Source organism: Triticum urartu, chromosome 1 (assembly GCF_003073215.2).
Source record: "Triticum urartu cultivar G1812 chromosome 1, Tu2.1, whole genome shotgun sequence".
NCBI classification, from domain to species: Eukaryota; Viridiplantae; Streptophyta; class Magnoliopsida; order Poales; family Poaceae; genus Triticum; species Triticum urartu.
The window spans coordinates 543,078,026-543,097,109 of NC_053022.1; positions in this window are offsets into that span (position 1 = coordinate 543,078,026).

The following is a 19,084-nucleotide window of genomic DNA, read 5'->3' on the forward strand; positions in this document are numbered from 1 at the left end:
TCTCGGTAATGCACATCACATAAGCCTTGCAAGCATTGCAACTAATGAGTTAGTTGCGAGATGATGTATTACGGAATGAGTAAAGATACTTGCCGGTAACGAGATTGAACTAGGTATTGAGATACCGACGATCGAATCTCGGGCAAGTAACATACCGATGACAAAGGGAACAACGTATGTTGTTATGCGGTCTGACCGATAAAGATCTTCGTAGAATATGTAGGAGCCAATATGAGCATCCAGGTTCCGCTATTGGTTATTGACCGGAGACGTGTCTCGGTCATGTCTACATTGTTCTCGAACCCGTAGGGTCCGCACGCTTAAGGTTTCGATGACAGTTATATTATGAGTTTATGAGTTTTGATATACCGAAGTTAGTTCGGAGTCCCGGATGTGATCACGGACATGACAAGGAGTCTCGAAATGGTCGATACATAAAGATTGATATATTGGACGGCTATATTCGGACACCGGAAGTGTTCCGGGTGATTTCGGAGAAAACCGGAGAGCCGGAGGGTTACCGGAACACCCCCGGGAGAAGTAATGGGCCATATGGGCCTTAGTGGAGAGAGAGAGGGGCAGCCAAAGGTGGTCCGCGTGCCTCCTCCCCCCTGGTCCGAATTGGACTAGGAGAGGGGGGCGGCGCCCCCCTTTCCTTCTCCCTCCCCACTTCTTTCCCCCTCCTAGTAGGAGTCCTACTCCTACTAGGAGGAGGACTCCTCCTTGGCGCGCCATAGGGGCCGGCCGGCCTCCTCCCCTTGATCCTTTATATACGGGGGCAGGGGGCACCCCTAGACACACAAGTTGATCCACGTGATCTTATTCTTAGCCGTGTGCGGTGCCCCCTTCCACCATAGTCCTCGATAATATTGTAGCGGTGCTTAGGCGAAGCCCTGCGACGATAGTACATCAAGATCGTCACCACGCCGTCGTGCGGACGGAACTCTTCCCCGACACTTTGATGGATCGGAGTCCGGGGATTGTCATCGAGCTGAACGTGTGCTAAAACTCGGAGGTGCCGTAGTTTCAGTGCTTGATCGGCCGGGCCGTGAAGACGTACGACTACATCAACCGCGTTGTGCTAACGCTTCCGCTGTCGGTCTACAAGGGTACGTAGATCACACTCTCCCCTCTCGTTGCTATGCATCACCATGATCTTGCGTGTGCGTAGGATTTTTTTTGAAATTACTACGTTCCCCAACATAGGGATTGCCATGCAACGGATGCACTAGACCTATAAATGTATGAAAGCTCAACAAAAAAACTAAGTGGATGTGCATCCAACTTGCTTGCTCACAAAGACCTAGGGCACTTGAGGAGGCCCATTGTTGGAATATACAAGCCAAGTTCTATAATGAAAATTTCCCACTAGTAAATGAAAGTGATAACATAGGAGACTATATCATGAAGATGATGGTGCTACTTTGAAGCACAAGTTTGGTAAAAGGATAGTAGCATTGCCCCTTCTCTCTTTTTCTCTCATTATTTTATTTTATTTTATTTTTTTATTTGGGCCTTCTCTTTTTTTGGCCTCTTTTTTTATTTGGGCTTCTTTGGCCTCTTTTATTTATTTATTTTCGTCCGAAGTCTCGTCCCAACTTGTGGGGGAATCATAGTCTCCATCATCCTTTCCTCACTGGGACAATGCTCTAATAATGATGATCACCACACTTTTATTTACTTACAACTCGATTCTTAGAACAAAATATGACTCTATATGAATGCCTCCGGCGGTGTACCGGGATGTGCAATGACTCAAGACTGACATGTATGGAAGAATTATGAACGGTGGCTTTGCCACAAATACGATGTCAACTACATGATCATGCAAAGCAATATGACAATAATGAAGCGTGTCATATTAACGGAACGGTGGAAAGTTGCATGGCAATATATCTCGGAATGGCTATGGAAATGCCATAATAGGTAGGTATGGTGGCTGTTTTGAGGAAGGTATTTGGTGGGTTTATGATACCGGTGAAAAGTGCGCGGTATTAGAAAGGCTAGCAATGGTGGAAGGGTGAGAGTGCGTATAATCCATGGACTCAACATTAGTCATAAAGAACTCACATTATTATTGCAAAAATCTATTAGTTATCGAAACAAAGTACTACGCGCATGCTCCTAGGGGGATAGATTGGTAGGAAAAGACCATCGCTCGTCCCCGACTGCCACTCATAAGGAAGGCAATCAATAAATAAATCATGCTCCGACTTCATCACATAATAGTTCACCATACGTGCATGCTACGGGAATCACAAACTCCAACACAAGTATTTTTCAAATTCACAACTACTCAACTAGCATGACTCTAATATCACCATCTCCATATCTCAAAACAATTATCAAGTATCAAACTTCTCATAGTATTCAATGCACTTTATATGATAGTTTTTATTATATCCCACTTGGATGCCTATCATATTAGGACTAAATTCATAACCAAAGCAAATTACCATTCTGTTTAGGACTCCAAAATAATATAAGTGAAGCATGAGAGTTCATTAATTTCTATAAAATAAAACCACCACCGTGCTCTAAAAAGATATAAGGGAAGCACTACAGCAACAACAAACTACTCCGAAAGATATAAGTGAAGATCAATGAGTAGTCGAATAATTATGCAACTATATGAAGACTCTCTAACATTTAAGAATTTCATATGTTGGTATTTTATTCAAACAGCAAGCAAAACTAAATAAAATAAAATGACGCTCCAAGCAAAACACATATCATGTGGCGAATAAAAATATAGCTCGAAGTAAAGTTACCGATGAACGAAGACGAAAGAGGGGAAGCCTTCCGGGGCATCCCCAAGCTTAGGCTCTTGATTGTCCTTGAATATTACCTTGGGGTTCCTTGGTCATCCCCAAGCTTAGTCTCTTGCCACTCCTTATTCCATAGTCCATCGAATCTTTACCCAAAACTTGAAAACTTCACAACACAAAACTTAACAGAAAACTAGTAAGCTCCGTTAGTATAAGAAAATAAATAACCACTTAGGTACTGTTGTGAACTCATTCTAAATTCATATTTGTGTAATATCTAATTTATTCCAACTTATCTATGGTTCATACCCTCCGATACTACTCATAGATTCATCAAAATAAGCAAATAACACATTGAAAACAGAATCTGTCAAAAACAGAGCAGTCTGTAGTAATCTGGATCAAACGTATACTTCTGGAACCCCAAAAATTCTAAAAAAAATTTATGGACCTGAGGAATTTATCTATTAACCATCTGCAAAAAGAATTAACTAAATATCACTTTCCAAATAAAAATGCCAGCAATTCTCGTGAGCGCTAAAGTTTCTGTTTTTTACAGCAAGATTAAAAAGACTTTCCCCAAGTCTTCCCAAAGGTTCTACTTGGCACAAACACTAATTAAAAGCATAAAACCACATATAAACAAAGGCTAGATGAATTATTTATTACTAAACAGGAACAAAAAACAAGGAACAAAAATAAAATTGGGTTGCCTCCCAACAAGCACTATCGTTTAACGCCCTTAGCTAGGCATGATGATTTCAATGATGCTCACATAAAAGATAAGAATTGAAACATAAAGAGAGCATCAAGAAGAATATGACTAGCAGATTTAAGTCTAACCCACTTCCTATGCATAGGGATTTTGTGAGCAAACAACTTATGAGAACAAGAATCAACTTGCATAGGAAGGTAAAACAAGCATAACTTCAAAATTTTAAGCACATAGAGAGGAAACTTGATATTATTGCAATTCCTACAAGCATCATGTTACTCCCTCATAATAATTTTCAGTAGCATCATGAATGAATTCAACAATATAACCATCACATAAAGCATTCTTTTCATGATCTACAAGCATAGAATATTTTCTACTCTCCACATAAGCAAAATTCTTCTCAATCGAAATAGTGGGAGTATCATAAGAGACTCGAATACTACAAATTATTTCCACATTAAAAGAGTAATGTTCAGAAAAATGGTAATCATAATCATGAAATTTTTTATAAATATAATCATCACTACTTTTTATAGCATAAGTGTCATTATAATAATCATCATAAGTAGGAGGCATGCTATCATCATTATAAATTTGCATATCAAAACTTGGGAGACTAAAAATATCATCTTCATTAACGTAGCATCCCCAAGCTTGGGACAAACATTAATTGCAGCAAATATATTCTCAAAAACATCATCTTCATCAAACATAGCATCCCCAAGCTTGGGCCTTTTCATACCATAAGCATAATCACTCTCATCATTAATAGTATGGATAGCACCAATAGTATAGCAATTATCATATTCTTCCAAGCAAGTGCCAAAAAGATTTTCAAGATCATAAGAAGTATCATTATCTTCCACAATTATATTTTCATGAGGCACAATAGTAATAGGAGCAGCATTATTTGGGAGAGATATCTTTTTACCTCTCTTCCTTTTTCTTTTCTTCTTCTTCTTCACATCATGTGTGGGTTCAATCCTCTTTTGGAGCTCCTTATTAATGAGATTGGTTGAATAGGAGGCTCCTCCTCGTTACCTGATTCATCATAAGAAATAATAGGAGGGTATTGGGAAGTCTCTTCCCTTTCATTAGTATTCTCTTCATCTTCTATTTGTTTTCTTTTCTTTATGTAGTTGGCAATATAAGGATTTTCAATACAATTCACCGCACAATACATATAAATTTCCTCTAGATCAAAGCCAAGAAGTTTATCACGGGCAAATACTGGAAGATAGTTAGTTATACGTTTCATTTCTTCGTAACCCATAAGCAAAAAGTTCATTATGATGTGCAAGAGAAATCAAGTCATCACAATTTTTGGAAACGATTAGATCATGAAACAATTTGCATCGGATGGTTAAATGACCACGTTCATTGCAAAGCTCACAAGTATGGCCAAGAAAATTTAAATTTCAGCACAAACATCTAGCCTTTCTTGCAACAATTTAGTTTCTAAGTACTTATGCCTCTTGCAAAATCTATCTTCCCTAATTGGTGTGTACTTGCAACCCCAATGCACTCCACAAAAATTGACATGTTTATAGGAGACATTTTCATCATAACTAGTGCAATCATCATTAGTACTATGGATATTCAAGGAGTTTGTACTAAGAACATTGCAATCATGCTCATTATTCAAATATTTAGTGTCAAACTTTTTAATGCATTCTTCTTCTAACACTTTGGCACAATTCTCCTTTCCATCATACTCACGAAAGATATTAGAAAGATGAAGCGTATGAGGCAAACTTAATTCCATTTTTTGTAAAAAAAATATAAACTAAACTAGTGATAAAACAAGAAACTAAAAGACTTGATTGCAAGATCTAAAGATATACCTTCAAGCACTCACCTCCCCGGCAACGGCGCCAAAAAAGAGCTTTATGTCTACTACACAACCTTCTTCTTGTAGACGTTGTTGGGCCTCCAAGTGCAGAGGTTTGTAGGACAGTAGCAAATTTCCCTCAAGTGGATGACCTAAGGTTTATCAATCCGTAGGAGGCGTAGGATGAAGATGGTCTCTCTCAAGCAACCCTGCAACCAAATAACAAAGAGTCTCTTGTGTCCCCAACACACCCAATACAATGGTAAATTGTATAGGTGCACTAGTTCGGCGAAGAGATGGTGATACAAGTGGTATATGGATGGTAGATAAAGGTTTTTGTAATCTGAAAATATAAAAACAGCAAGGTAACTAATGACAAAAGTGAGCACAAATGGTATTGCAATGTGTTGAAACAAGGCCTAGGGTTCATACTTTCACTAGTGCAAGTCCTCTCAACAATAATAACATAATTGGATCACATAACTATCCCTCAACATGCAACAAAGAGTCACTCCAAAGCCACTAATAGCGGAGAACAAACGAAGAGATTATGGTAGGGTACGAAACCACCTCAAAGTTATTCTTTCCAATCAATCCGTTGGGCTATTCCTATAAGTGTCACAAACAGCCCTAGAGTTCGTACTAGAATAACACCTTAAGACACATATCAACCAAAACCCTAATGTCACCTAGATACTCCAATGTCACCTCAAGTATCTGTGGGTATGATTATACGATATGCATCACACAATCTCAGATTCATCTATTCAAACCAACACAAAGTACTTCAAAGAGTGCCCCAAAGTTTCTACCAGAGAGTCAAGACAAAAACGTGTGCCAACCCCTATGCATAGGTTCATGGGCGGAACCCGCAAGTTGATCACCAAAACATACATCAAGTGGATCAATAGAATACCCCATTGTCACCAGAGGTATCCCATGCAAGACATACATCAAGTGTTCTCAAATCCTTAAAGACTCAATCTAATAAGATAACTTCAAAGGGAAAACTCAATCCATTACAAGAGAGTAGAGGGGGAGAAACATCATAAGATCCAACTATAATAGCAAAGCTCGTGATACATCAAGATCGTACCACCTCAAGAACACGAGAGAGAGAGAGAGATCAAACACATAGCTATGGGTACATACCCTCAGCCCCAAGGGAGAACTACTCCCTCCTTGTCATGGAGAGCACCGGGATGATGAAGATGGCCACCGGAGAGGGATTCCCCCTCCAGTAGGGTGCCGGAACGGGTCTAGATTGGTTTTTGGTGGCTACGGAGGCTTCTGGCGGCGGAACTCTCGATCTATTGTGCTCCCAGAAGTTTTTAGGGTATATGGGTATATATGGGAGGAAGAAGTATGTCGGTGGACCTCCGGGCTATCCACGAGGCAGGGGGCGCGCCTAGGGGGTGGGCACGCCCCCACCCTCGTGGGCAGCCCGGGACTCTCCTGGTCCAACTTCGATACTCCGTGGGCTTCTTCTGGTCCAAAAATAAGTTCCGTGAAGTTTCAGGTCAATTGGACTCCGTTTGATTTTCCTTTTCTGCGATACTCTAAAACAAGGAAAAAACAAAAACTGGCCCTGGGCTCTAGGTTAATAGATAGTCCCAAAAATCATATAAAATAGCATATAAATGCATATAAAACATCCAAGGTTGATAATATAATAGCATGGAACAATCAAAAATTATAGATACGTTGGAGACGTATCAGTCCGTGAAGGAGGTGTCAGTGCGGCGAACCAGGCAACCGGACTATAGGGTGTTAACACTTTCACTTAGCCATAGGAGTTTTATGGTGGGTCTACGATATAGCCCCTATTATGTATGCGGCATATTCTTGTATAATGCGTTTACATATTTGACCTGAAATAGGTCCTTCGTGTCACACGGCGGGAATCGCGAAAGATTCCAATAAGTCATTGAGTGGTTGACCAGCTCTCGCTGCATCATGACAGTCATTTTTTGGCTTTCTCTACTGAGGTGCTTAACCAGGTGAACTGGAAGCACAATCCCAGTAGTTCTCCCTTTACTACCCTAACACGATAGAGCGGAACGTAAGGTAGCAAACACAGGAGCCAGGCAACCCAACTTTTGACCCAAGACATGATTTGGAGCTGATGCATATAAGGCCAAAACTCGCGACGCCGAAATACGCTATAGAGTTGTTCGGACTTTGTCGGCAACTCGTTTGTTCCCATACCAAGCCCCTGGCAAGTTCTGCCAAGGTGTATGTTTGAAACAACCGTAGGGGTAAAACTCGGTTCTTTAGAAAAGAGTGGATTATTTTTACTGGGATCTAAGTGGTGTGCCAATCGTTTATATAGATAATAAAGCCGCAACCCCGGCTATTTTACATGCCAGAGGTCGAAGGCGAAGGAAAAAGGCACTTTACAGGCTCAAAATAGAGAGTGCGGTCTACAAAAATTTATTTTGGACCTCCTATCGCACGTCTGCGCCGCCTTTCCTCGGTGGAGGGCCTCCTTAACAGGAGTATCCTTTGGGTGGATTTATGAACCCGGACTCTGATACAGTCCATGATATGGCCAGCTTGTGCGCTACCTGTGGCAAAGGTTAATGGAAAAAGAAAGAGTAATTTAGAAAAAAGGGGAAAAGGGGACTAGTTTATGGGAGTACTTGTGGACCCGCCTGTATTGTGCTTCCGCCGACGCCCAGGCTATTTGAAGTCCATAGTTATGTATGCGCGGTACAGATGTCGCAGGTGTATGAGGCGGACGGCGGAAGCCGAACTGCTAGTCCTGCTCCAAAATCGGTCGATCCTGTTGAGTGGAGACTGGAGGCTTAATGGCCAACAAGGTGTGCGGTTTAATGAGACCGCTTTGTACTTTGGCTAAGGTTGCCGTAATGTGATCCTCAGTCCGGAGGGAGTGTTTATCCTACTCCCCTATAGAATTGTGTGTCACGTATACCATGTTCACTATTTTCACTTCAAGGGGAAATTGCTTCTAACCCCCGGTATTTGATTGGTGAGCCTCTTCGTCGTCGCTGTCGCCTGGCGGCCTCCTCCCCTTGTGTTTGGCGTTGAGCTTGCCGGCCTGCTTGAAGACCCAACAACTTCTGTTGGTATGATTGGCTGGTTTGTCGGGGTGTCCACGAATCTGGCAAGGCCGGTCCAATATATTGTCCAAATTGGATGGTCCGTCTATGTTTGCCTTGAATGGCTTCTTCCGTTGACCGGATTTGGGGCCGCTGAATCGGGCGTTGACCATTGTGTCATACTTTCTTGGAAGGAAATATGCCCTAGAGGCAATAATAATGTTATTATTTATTTCCTTATAATCATGATAAATGTTTATTATTCATGCTAGAATTGTATTAACCGGAAACATAATACATGTGCGAATACATAGACAAACAAAGTGTCACTAGTATGCCTCTACTTGACTAGCTCGTTAATCAAAGATGGTTATGTTTCCTAACCATGAACAAAGAGTTGTTATTTGATTAACAGGATCACATCATTAAGAGAATGATCTGATTGACATGACCCATTCCATTAGCTTAGCACCCGATCGTTTAGTATGTTGCTATTGCTTTCTTCATGACTTATACATGTTCCTATGACTATGAGATTATGCAACTCCCGTTTACCGGAGGAACACTTTGGGTACTACCAAACGTCACAACGTAACTGGGTGATTATAAAGGAGCACTACAGGTGTCTCCAAAGGTACATGTTGGGTTGGCCTATTTCGAGATTAGGTTTTGTCACTCCGATTGTCGGAGAGGTATCTCTGGGCCCTCTCGGTAATGCACATCACTTAAGCCTTGCAAGCATTGCAACTAAATGAGTTAGTTGCGGGATGATGTATTACAGAACAAGTAAAGAGACTTGCCGGCAACGAGATTGAACTAGGTATTGGAATACCGACGATCGAATCTCGGGCAAGTAACATACCGATGACAAAGGGAACGACGTATGTTGTTATGCGGTCTGACCGATAAAGATCTTCGTAGAATATGTAGGAGCCAATATGGGCATCCAGGTCCCGCTATTGGTTATTGACTGGAGACATGTCTCGGTCATGTCTACATTGTTCTCGAACCCGTAGGGTCCGCACGCTTAAGGTTACGATGACAGTTATATTATGAGTTTATGCATTTTGATGTACCGAAGGTTGTTCGGAGTCCCGGATGTGATCACGGACATGACGAGGAGTCTCGAAATGGTGAGACATAAAGATTGATATATTGGAAGCCTATGTTTGGATATCGGAAGTGTTCTGGGTGAAATCAGGATTTTACCGGAGTACCGGGAGGTTACCGGAACCCCTCGGGAGCTAAATGGGCCATGATGGGCCTTAGTGGAAAAGAGAAGAGGCAGCACTACATGGGCCGCGCGCCCCTCCCCTCCCTTGGTCCGAATTGGACAAGGAGAGGGGGCCGGCCCCTCTCTCTCTTTTCCCCCTCCACAAGTCCTATTCCAACTAGGATTGGGGGGGGGGAATCCTACTCCCAGAGGGAGTAGGACTCTCCTGGCGCGCCCTATGTGGCCGGCCAGCCTCCCCCCTTTGGTCCTTTATATACTGAGGCAGAGGCACCCTAGAACACACAAGTTGATCCACGTGATCTATTCCTTAGCCGTGTGCGGCGCCCCCAGCCACCATAGTCCTCGATAATACTGTAGCGGAGTTTAGGCGAAGCCCTGCTACTGTAGTGCATCAAGATCGTCACCGCGCCGTCGTGCTGACGGAACTCTTCCCCGACACTTTGCTGGATCGGATTCCGGGGATCGTCATCGAGCTGAACGTGTGCTAGAACTCGGAGGTGCCGTAGTTTCGGTGCTTGATCGGTCGGATCGTGAAGACGTATGACTACATCAACCAAACGGTTCCATTGTCGATCTACTAGGTATGTAGATCACACTCCCCCCCTCGTTGCTATGCATCACATGATCTTGCGTGTGCGTAGGAAATTTTTTGAAATTACTACGTTACCCAACAGTGGCATCCGAGCCTAGGTTTTATATGTTGATGTTATATGCACGAGTAGAACACAAGTGAGTTGTGGGCGATATAAGTCATATTGCCTACCAGCATGTCATACTTTGGTTCGGCGGTATTGTTGGATGAAGCGGCCCAGACCGACATTACGCGTACGCTTACGCGAGACCGGTTCTCCCGACGTGCTTTGCACAGAGGTGGCTTGTGGGTGACAGTTTCTCCATCTTTAGTTGAACCAAGTGTGGCTACGCCCGGTCCTTGCGAAGGTTAAAACAGAGTCAAATTGACAAACTATCGTTGTGGTTTTGATGCGTAGGTGAGATTGGTTCTTACTTAAGCCCGTAGCAGCCACGTAAAACTTGCAACAACAAAGTAGAGGACGTCTAACTTGTTTTTGCAGGGCATGTTGTGATGTGATATGGTCAAGACATGATGCTGAATTTTATTGTATGAGATGATCATGTTTTGTAACCGAGTTATCGGCAACCGGCAGGAGCCATATGGTTGTCGCTTTATTGTATGCAATGCAATCGCGATGTAATGCTTTACTTTATCACTAAACGGTAGCGATAGTCGTAGAAGCACAAGCTTGGCGAGACGACAACAATGCTACGATGGAGATCAAGGTGTCACGCCGGTGACGATGGTGATCACGACGGTGCTTTGGAGATGGAGATCACAAGCACAAGATGATGATGGCCATATCATATCACTTATGTTGATTGCATGTGATGTTTATCTTTTATGCATCTTATCTTGCTTTGATTGACGGTAGCATTATAAGATGATCTCTCACTAATTATCAAGAAGTGTTCTCCCTGAGTATGCACCGTTGTGAAAGTTCTTCATGCTGAGACACCACGTGATGATCGGGTGTGATAGGCTCTACGTTCAAATACAACGGGTGCAAAACAGTTGCACACGCGGAATACTCAGGTTATACTTGACTAGCCAAGCATATACAGATATGGCCTCGGAACACGGAGACCGAAAGGTCGAGCGTGAATCATATAGTAGATATGATCAATGATGTTCACCAATGAAACTACTCCATCTCACGTGATGATTGGACATGGTTTAGTTGATTTGGATCACGTGATCACTTAGAGGATTAGAGAGATGTCTATCTAAGTGGGAGTTCTTAAGTAATATGATTAATTGAACTTAAATTTATCATGAACTTAGTCCCTGATAGTATCTTGCTTGTTTATGATGATTGTAGATAGATGGCTCGTGCTGTTGTTCCGTTGAATTTTAATGCGTTCCTTGAGAAAGCAAAGTTGAAAGATGATGGTAGCAATTACACGGACTGGGTCCGTAACTTGAGGATTATCCTCATTGCTGCACAGAAGAATTACTCCTGGAAGCACCGCTGGGTGCCAGGCCTGCTGCTGGAGCAACACCAGATGTTATGAACGTCTGGCAGAGCAAAGCTGATGACTACTCGATAGTTCAGTGTGCCATGCTTTACGGCTTAGAATCGGGACTTCAACGACGTTTTGAACGTCATGGAGCATATGAGATGTTCCAAGAGTTGAAGTTAATATTTCAAGCAAATGCTCGGATTGAGAGATATGAAGTCTCCAATAAGTTCTATAGCTGCAAGATGGAGGAGAACAGTTCTGTCAGTGAGCATATACTCAAAATGTCTGGGTATAATAATCACTTGATTCAATTGGGAGTTAATCTTCCAGATGATTGCGTCATTAACAGAATTCTCCAATCACTGCCACCAAGCTACAAGAGCTTCGTGATGAACTATAATATGCAAGGGATGAACAAGACTATTCCCGAGCTCTTTGCAATGCTAAAAGCTGCGGAGGTAGAAATCAAGAAGGAGCATCAAGTGTTGATGGTCAACAAGACCACTAGTTTCAAGAAAAAGGGCAAAGGGAAGAAGAAGGGGAACTTCAAAAAGAACGGCAAGCAAGTTGCTACTCAAGAGAAGAAACCCAAACCTGGACCTAAGCCTGAAACTGAGTGCTTCTATTGCAAGCAGACTGGTCACTGGAAGCGGAACTGCCCCAAGTATTTGGCCGATAAGAAGGATGGCAAGGTGAACAAAGGTATATGTGATATACATGTTATTGATGTGTACCTTACCAATGCTCGCAGTAGCACCTGGGTATTTGATACTGGTTCTGTTGCTAATATTTGCAACTCGAAACAGGGACTATGGATTAAGCGAAGATTGGCTAAGGACGAGGTGACGATGCGCGTGGGAAACGGTTCCAAAGTCGATGTGATCGCGGTCGGCACGCTGCCTCTACATCTACCTTAGGGATTTGTATTAGACCTAAATAATTGTTATTTGGTGCCAGCGTTGAGCATGAACATTATATCTGGATCTTGTTTAATGCGAGACGGTTATTCATTTAAATCAGAGAATAATGGTTGTTCTATTTATATGAGTAATATCTTTTATGGTCATGCACCCTTGAAGAGTGGTCTATTCTTATTGAATCTCGAGAGTAGTGATACACATATTCATAATGTTGAAGCCAAAAGATGCAGAGTTGATAATGATAGTGCAACTTATTTGTGGCACTGCCGTTTAGGTCATATCGGTGTAAAGCGCATGAAGAAACTCCATACTGATGGGCTTTTGGAACCACTTGATTATGAATCGTTGGTACTTGCGAACCGTGCCTCATGGGCAAGATGACTAAAACACCGTTCTCCGGTACTATGGAGAGAGCAACAGATTTGTTGGAAATCATACATACAGATGTATGTGGTCCAATGAATATTGAAGCTCCTGGCGGATATCGTTATTTTCTCACCTTCACAGATGATTTAAGCAGATACGGGTATATCTACTTATTGAAACATAAGTCTGAAACATCTGAAAAGTTCAAAGAATTTCAGAGTGAAGTGGAAAATCATCGTAACGAGAAAATAAAGTTTCTACGATCTGATCGTGGAGGAGAATATTTGAGTTACGAGTTTGGTGTACATTTGAAAAATTGTGGAATAGTTTCGCAACTCACGCCACCCGGAACACCACAGCGTAATGGTGTGTACGAACGTCGTAATCGTACTTTACTAGATATGGTGCGATCTATGATGTCTCTTACTAATTTACCGCTATCGTTTTGGGGATACGCTCTAGAGACAGCTGCATTCACGTTAAATAGGGCACCATCAAAATCCGTTGAGACGACGCCTTATGAACTGTGGTTTGGCAAGAAACCAAAGTTGTCGTTTCTAAAAGTTTGGGGCTGCGATGCTTATGTGAAAAAGCTTCAACCTGATAAGTTGGAACCCAAATCGGAGAAATGTGTCTTCATAGGATATCCAAAGGAAACTATTGGATACACCTTCTATCACAGATCCGAAGGCAAGACTTTTGTTGCTAAATTCGGAAACTTTCTGGAGAAGGAGTTTCTCTCGAAAGAAGTGAGTGGGAGGAAAGTAGAACTTGACGAGGTAACCGTACCTACTCCCTTATTGGAAAGTAGTACATCACAGAAAACTATTTCTTGACACCTACACCAGTTAGCGAGGAAGCTAATGATGATGATCATGAAACTTCAGAACAAGATACTACTTAACCTCGTAGATCAACCAGAGTAAGATCCGCGCCAGAGTGGTACGGTAATCCTGTTCTGGAAGTCATGCTACTAGATCATGATGAACCTACGAACTATGAAGAAGCGATGGTGAGCCCAGATTCTGCAAAGTGGCTTGAAGCCATGAAATCTGAGATGGGATCCATGTATGAGAACAAAGTATGGACTTTGGTTGACTTGCCCGATGATCGGCAAGCAATTGAGAATAAATGGATCTCCAAGAAGAAGACTGACGCTGACGGTAATATTACTGTCTACAAAGCTCGACTTGTCGCAAAAGGTTTTCGGCAAGTTCAAGGGATTGACTACGATGAGACCTTCTCACCCGTAGCGATGCTTAAGTCTGTCCGAATCATGTTAGCAATTGCCGCATTTTATGATTATGAAATTTGGCGTAGATGGATGTCAAAACTGCATTCCTGAATGGATTTCTGAAAGAAGAGTTGTATATGATGCAATGAGAAGGTTTTGTCGATCCAAAGGGAGCTAACTAAGTGTGCAAGCTCCAGCGATCCATTTTATGGACTGGTAGCCCAGATTCCGCAAAATGGCTTGAAGCCATGAAATCTGAGATGGGATCCATGTATGAGAACAAAGTGTGGACTTTGGTTGACTTGCCCAAAGATCGGCAAGCAATTGAGAATAAATGGATCTTCAAGAAGAAGACTGACGCTGACGGTAATGTTACTGTCTACAAAGCTCGACTTGTCGCAAAAGGTTTTCGACAAGTTCAAGGGATTGACTACGATGAGACCTTCTCACCCGTAGCGATGCTTAAGTCTGTCCGAATCATGTTAGCAATTGCCGCATTTTATGATTATGAAATTTGGCAGATGGATGTCAAAACTGCATTCCTGAATGGATTTCTGGAAGAAGAGTTGTATATGATGCAACCAGAAGTTTTTGTCGATCCAAAGGGAGCTAACAAAGTGTGTAAGCTCCAGCGATCCATTTATGGACTGGTGCAAGCCTCTCGGAGTTGGAATAAACGCTTTGATAGTGTGATCAAGCATTTGGTTTTTATACATACTTTTGGAGAAGCCCGTATTTACAAGAAAGTGAGTGGGAGCCCTGTAGCATTTCTGATATTATATGTGGATGACATATTATTGATTGGAAATAATATAGAATTTCTGGATAGCATAAAGGGATACTTGAATAAGAGTTTTTCAATGAAAAGACCTCTGTGAAGCTTCTTATATATTGGGCATCAAGATCTATAGAGATAGATCAAGACACTTAATTGGACTTTCACAAAGCACATACCTTGACAAAGTTTTGAAGAAGTTCAAAATGGATCAAGAAAAGAAAGGGTTCTTGCCTGTGTTACAAGGTGTGAAGTTGAGTAAGACTCAATGCCCGACCACTGCAGAAGATAGAGAGAAAATGAAAGATGTTCCCTATGCTTTAGCCATAGGCTCTATCATGTATGCAATGCTGTATACCAGACCTGATGTGTGCCTTGCTATAAGTATAGCAGGGAGGAACCAAATTAATCCAGGAGTGGATCACTGGACAGCGGTCAAGAACATCCTGAAATACCTGAAAAGGACTAAGGATATGTTTCTCATTTATGGAGGTGACAAAGAGCTCACCGTAAAAGGTTACGTTGATGCAAGCTTTGACACTAATCCGGACGATTCTAAATCGCAAACCGGATACGTGTTTACATTGAACGGTGGAGCTGTCAGTTCGTGCAGTTCTAAACAAAGCGTCATGGCAGGATCTACGTGTGAAGCGGAGAACATAGCTGCTTCAGAAGCAGCAAATGAAGGAGTCTGGATGAAGGAGTTCAAATCCGAACTAGGTGTCATACATAGTGCATCGGGTCCAATGAAAATCTTTTGTGACAATACTGGTGCAATTGCCTTGGAGAAGTAATCCAGATTTCACAAGAGAACCAAGCACATCAAGAGACGCTTCAATTCCATCTGGGTTCTAGTCCAGGTGGGAGACATAGAAATTTGCAAGATACATACGGATCTGAATGTTGCAAACCCGTTGACTAAGCCTCTTCCACGAGCAAAACATGATCAGCACCAAGACTCCATGGGTGTTAGAATCATTACTGTGTAATCTAGATTATTGACTCTAATGCAAGTGGGAGACTCGAAGGAAATATGCCCTAGAGGCAATAATAAAGTTATTATTTATTTCCTTATAATCATGATAAATGTTTATTATTCATGCTAGAATTGTATTAACCGGAAACATAATACATGTGCGAATACATAGACAAACAAAGTGTCACTAGTATGCCTCTACTTGACTAGCTCGTTAATCAAAGATGGTTATGTTTCCTAACCATGAACAATGAGTTGTTATTTGATTAACGGGATCACATCATTAAGAGAATGATCTGATTGACATGACCCATTCCATTAGCTTAGCACCCGATCGTTTAGTATGTTGATATTGCTTTCTTCATGACTTATACATGTTCCTATAACTATGAGATTATGCAACTCCCGTTTACCGGAGGAACACTTTGGGTACTACCAAACGTCACAACGTAACTGGGTGATTATAAAGGAGTACTACAGGTGTCTCCAAAGGTACATGTTGGGTTGGCCTATTTCGAGATTAGGTTTTGTCACTCCGATTGTCGGAGAGGTATCTCTGGGCCCTCTCGGTAATGCACATCACTTAAGCCTTGCAAGCATTGCAACTAAATGAGTTAGTTGCGGGATGATGTATTACAGAACGAGTAAAGAGACTTGCCGGCAACGAGATTGAACTAGGTATTGGAATACCGACGATCGAATCTCGGGCAGGTAACATACCGATGACAAAGGGAACGACGTATGTTGTTATGCGGTCTGACCGATAAAGATCTTTGTAGAATATGTAGGAGCCAATATGGGCATCCAGGTCCCGCTATTGGTTATTGACTGGAGACATGTCTCGGTCATGTCTACATTGTTCTCGAACCCGTAGGGTCCGCACGCTTAAGGTTACGATGACAGTTATATTATGAGTTTATGCATTTTGATGTTCGGAAGGTTGTTTGGAGTCCCGGATGTGATCACGGACATGACGAGGAGTCTCGAAATGGTCGAGACATAAAGATTGATATATTGGAAGCCTATGTTTGGATATCGGAAGTGTTCCGGGTGAAATCGGGATTTTACCGGAGTACCGGGAGGTTACCGGAACCCCCCGGGAGCTAAATGGGCCATGATGGGCCTTAGTGGAAAAGAGAAGAGGCAGCCCTACATGGGCCGCGCGCCCCTCCCCTCCCTTGGTCCGAATTGGACAAGGAGAGGGGGCCGGCCCCTCTCTCTCTTTTCCCCCTCCACAAGTCCTATTCCAACTAGGATTGGGGGGGGGGAATCCTACTCCCAGAGGGAGTAGGACTCTCCTGGCGCGCCCTATGTGGCCGGCCAGCCTCCCCCCTTTGGTCCTTTATATACTGAGGCAGAGGCACCCTAGAACACACAAGTTGATCCACGTGATCTATTCCTTAGCCGTGTGCGGCGCCCCCAGCCACCATAGTCCTCGATAATACTGTAGCGGAGTTTAGGCGAAGCCCTGCTACTGTAGTGCATCAAGATCGTCACCGCGCCGTCGTGCTGACGGAACTCTTCCCCGACACTTTGCTGGATCGGAGTCCGGGGATCGTCATCGAGCTGAACGTGTGCTAGAACCCGGAGGTGCCGTAGTTTCGGTGCTTGATCGGTCGGATCGTGAAGACGTACGACTACATCAACCAAACGCTTCCGTTGTCGATCTACTAGGTATGTAGATCACACTCCCCCCCTCGTTGCTATGCATCACATGATCTTGCGTGTGCGTAGGAAATATTTTGAAATTACTACGTTACCCAACACTAAGCGGTAGCGATAGTCGTGGAAGCATAAGATTGGCGAGACGACAACGATGCTACGATGGAGATCAAGGTGTCGCGCCGGTTGTCGGGTGGTAGGTGCGACATATGCCAACGGGTGGCTTATCATTGTGGGAGCCAGTAAGACATCGCCGGTGCCTGGAAACGGGATAAGGCGAAGACATGCACGCCGGCAGATCTTACCCAGCTTCGGGGCTCTCCGTGGAGATAACACCCCTACTGCTGCTCTGCGGGGTCTCCGCATGATCACTAGATGAACAAGTAGCTACACAATGCTCCTTGAGTTGTTTGGTGGGAGGAGGAAGAAGGGCACGGCTAGCCTGCTTCCTCTCCTTGTGTGGTGTCTAAGACTAGCAGGGGGTCGAACCCTTTGCATGGGTGCCCCGGGGGGTTTATATAGGCCCACCCCCCGGGGGTACAATGGTAATTCGATTGGGCCCGGGGCCCAGCCGTCTGTGACTGCGCTCGCCGGCTTCTGCGCCGGTTGCCGGGGCCCGCCGACTGGTGGGTTCCGCCGGCTGCCGGCCCCTTGGTCGACAAGCAGGCCCCACTGTCCAGGGCCTGGTCGGCGGCTGGTTACTGTGGCTTCATCTTGGTGACGTGGGCTTCGTCGTGGTAGGCGCGACTACAGTGCCGCCGCCCGTCGAGCGATCGATGTAGCCTCACCGCGTCTTGTCTCCTTAATGGGGCGTCTCCTTCGAGGGAGGCGGCAAGCCGGCTGCGGGGAGCCGGCTCTGTCTTGGGCCGACTGGTTGGAGGCGTGGCCGCCTTCGGGCGTCTCACTGCCCGAAGGGGCCCACCGTCTGTGGGCCGCGCTGGCGGCCCGTCGTGGGTGACATCAGGGTCAACATGGCAACAGTGCCGCGCCGGACGGGTCATGGCTACTCCGTACGGCGCACTGTGAAAGGCGTGCTCCGGGATACGGGGGTGGCAGGCTTCACTGTAGCCACGCCCCGTCACACTACCGTTAGGTGGGTGCAAACTTTGAGGGTACGGTCTTGACCGCTTTATGGGAGCCGGCTTCTTGGAGTCGGCCTTCCCCTGGCCGGCTTCCCGAAGTCGGCCCTCCCGTGGCTTCCTTCATGAGGGCTAAAGTCGGACCGCCTTCCGAAAGCCGGCCTGGGTGGCAGCCAGCAAGGGGAAGGCGGCTCCATGTCTTGGATTCTTGAGAGCCGGACGGGCTCGTGATTTTTTCAGAAGGGCCAGGGGAAGCCGGCTAGGCTACCCATGGCTATTTACTCCGACAGTAGTCCCCAAAGCTGATCGAGCTTCGAGGCGGACAAAGGGACGAGAAGCTTGGTCAGCTTCCTATCCTGAAGTGCTGGCTTTGCTGATGTATGCCGATTTCGGGGAGCCCTGCGTCTTGCAGGCGGGAAAGT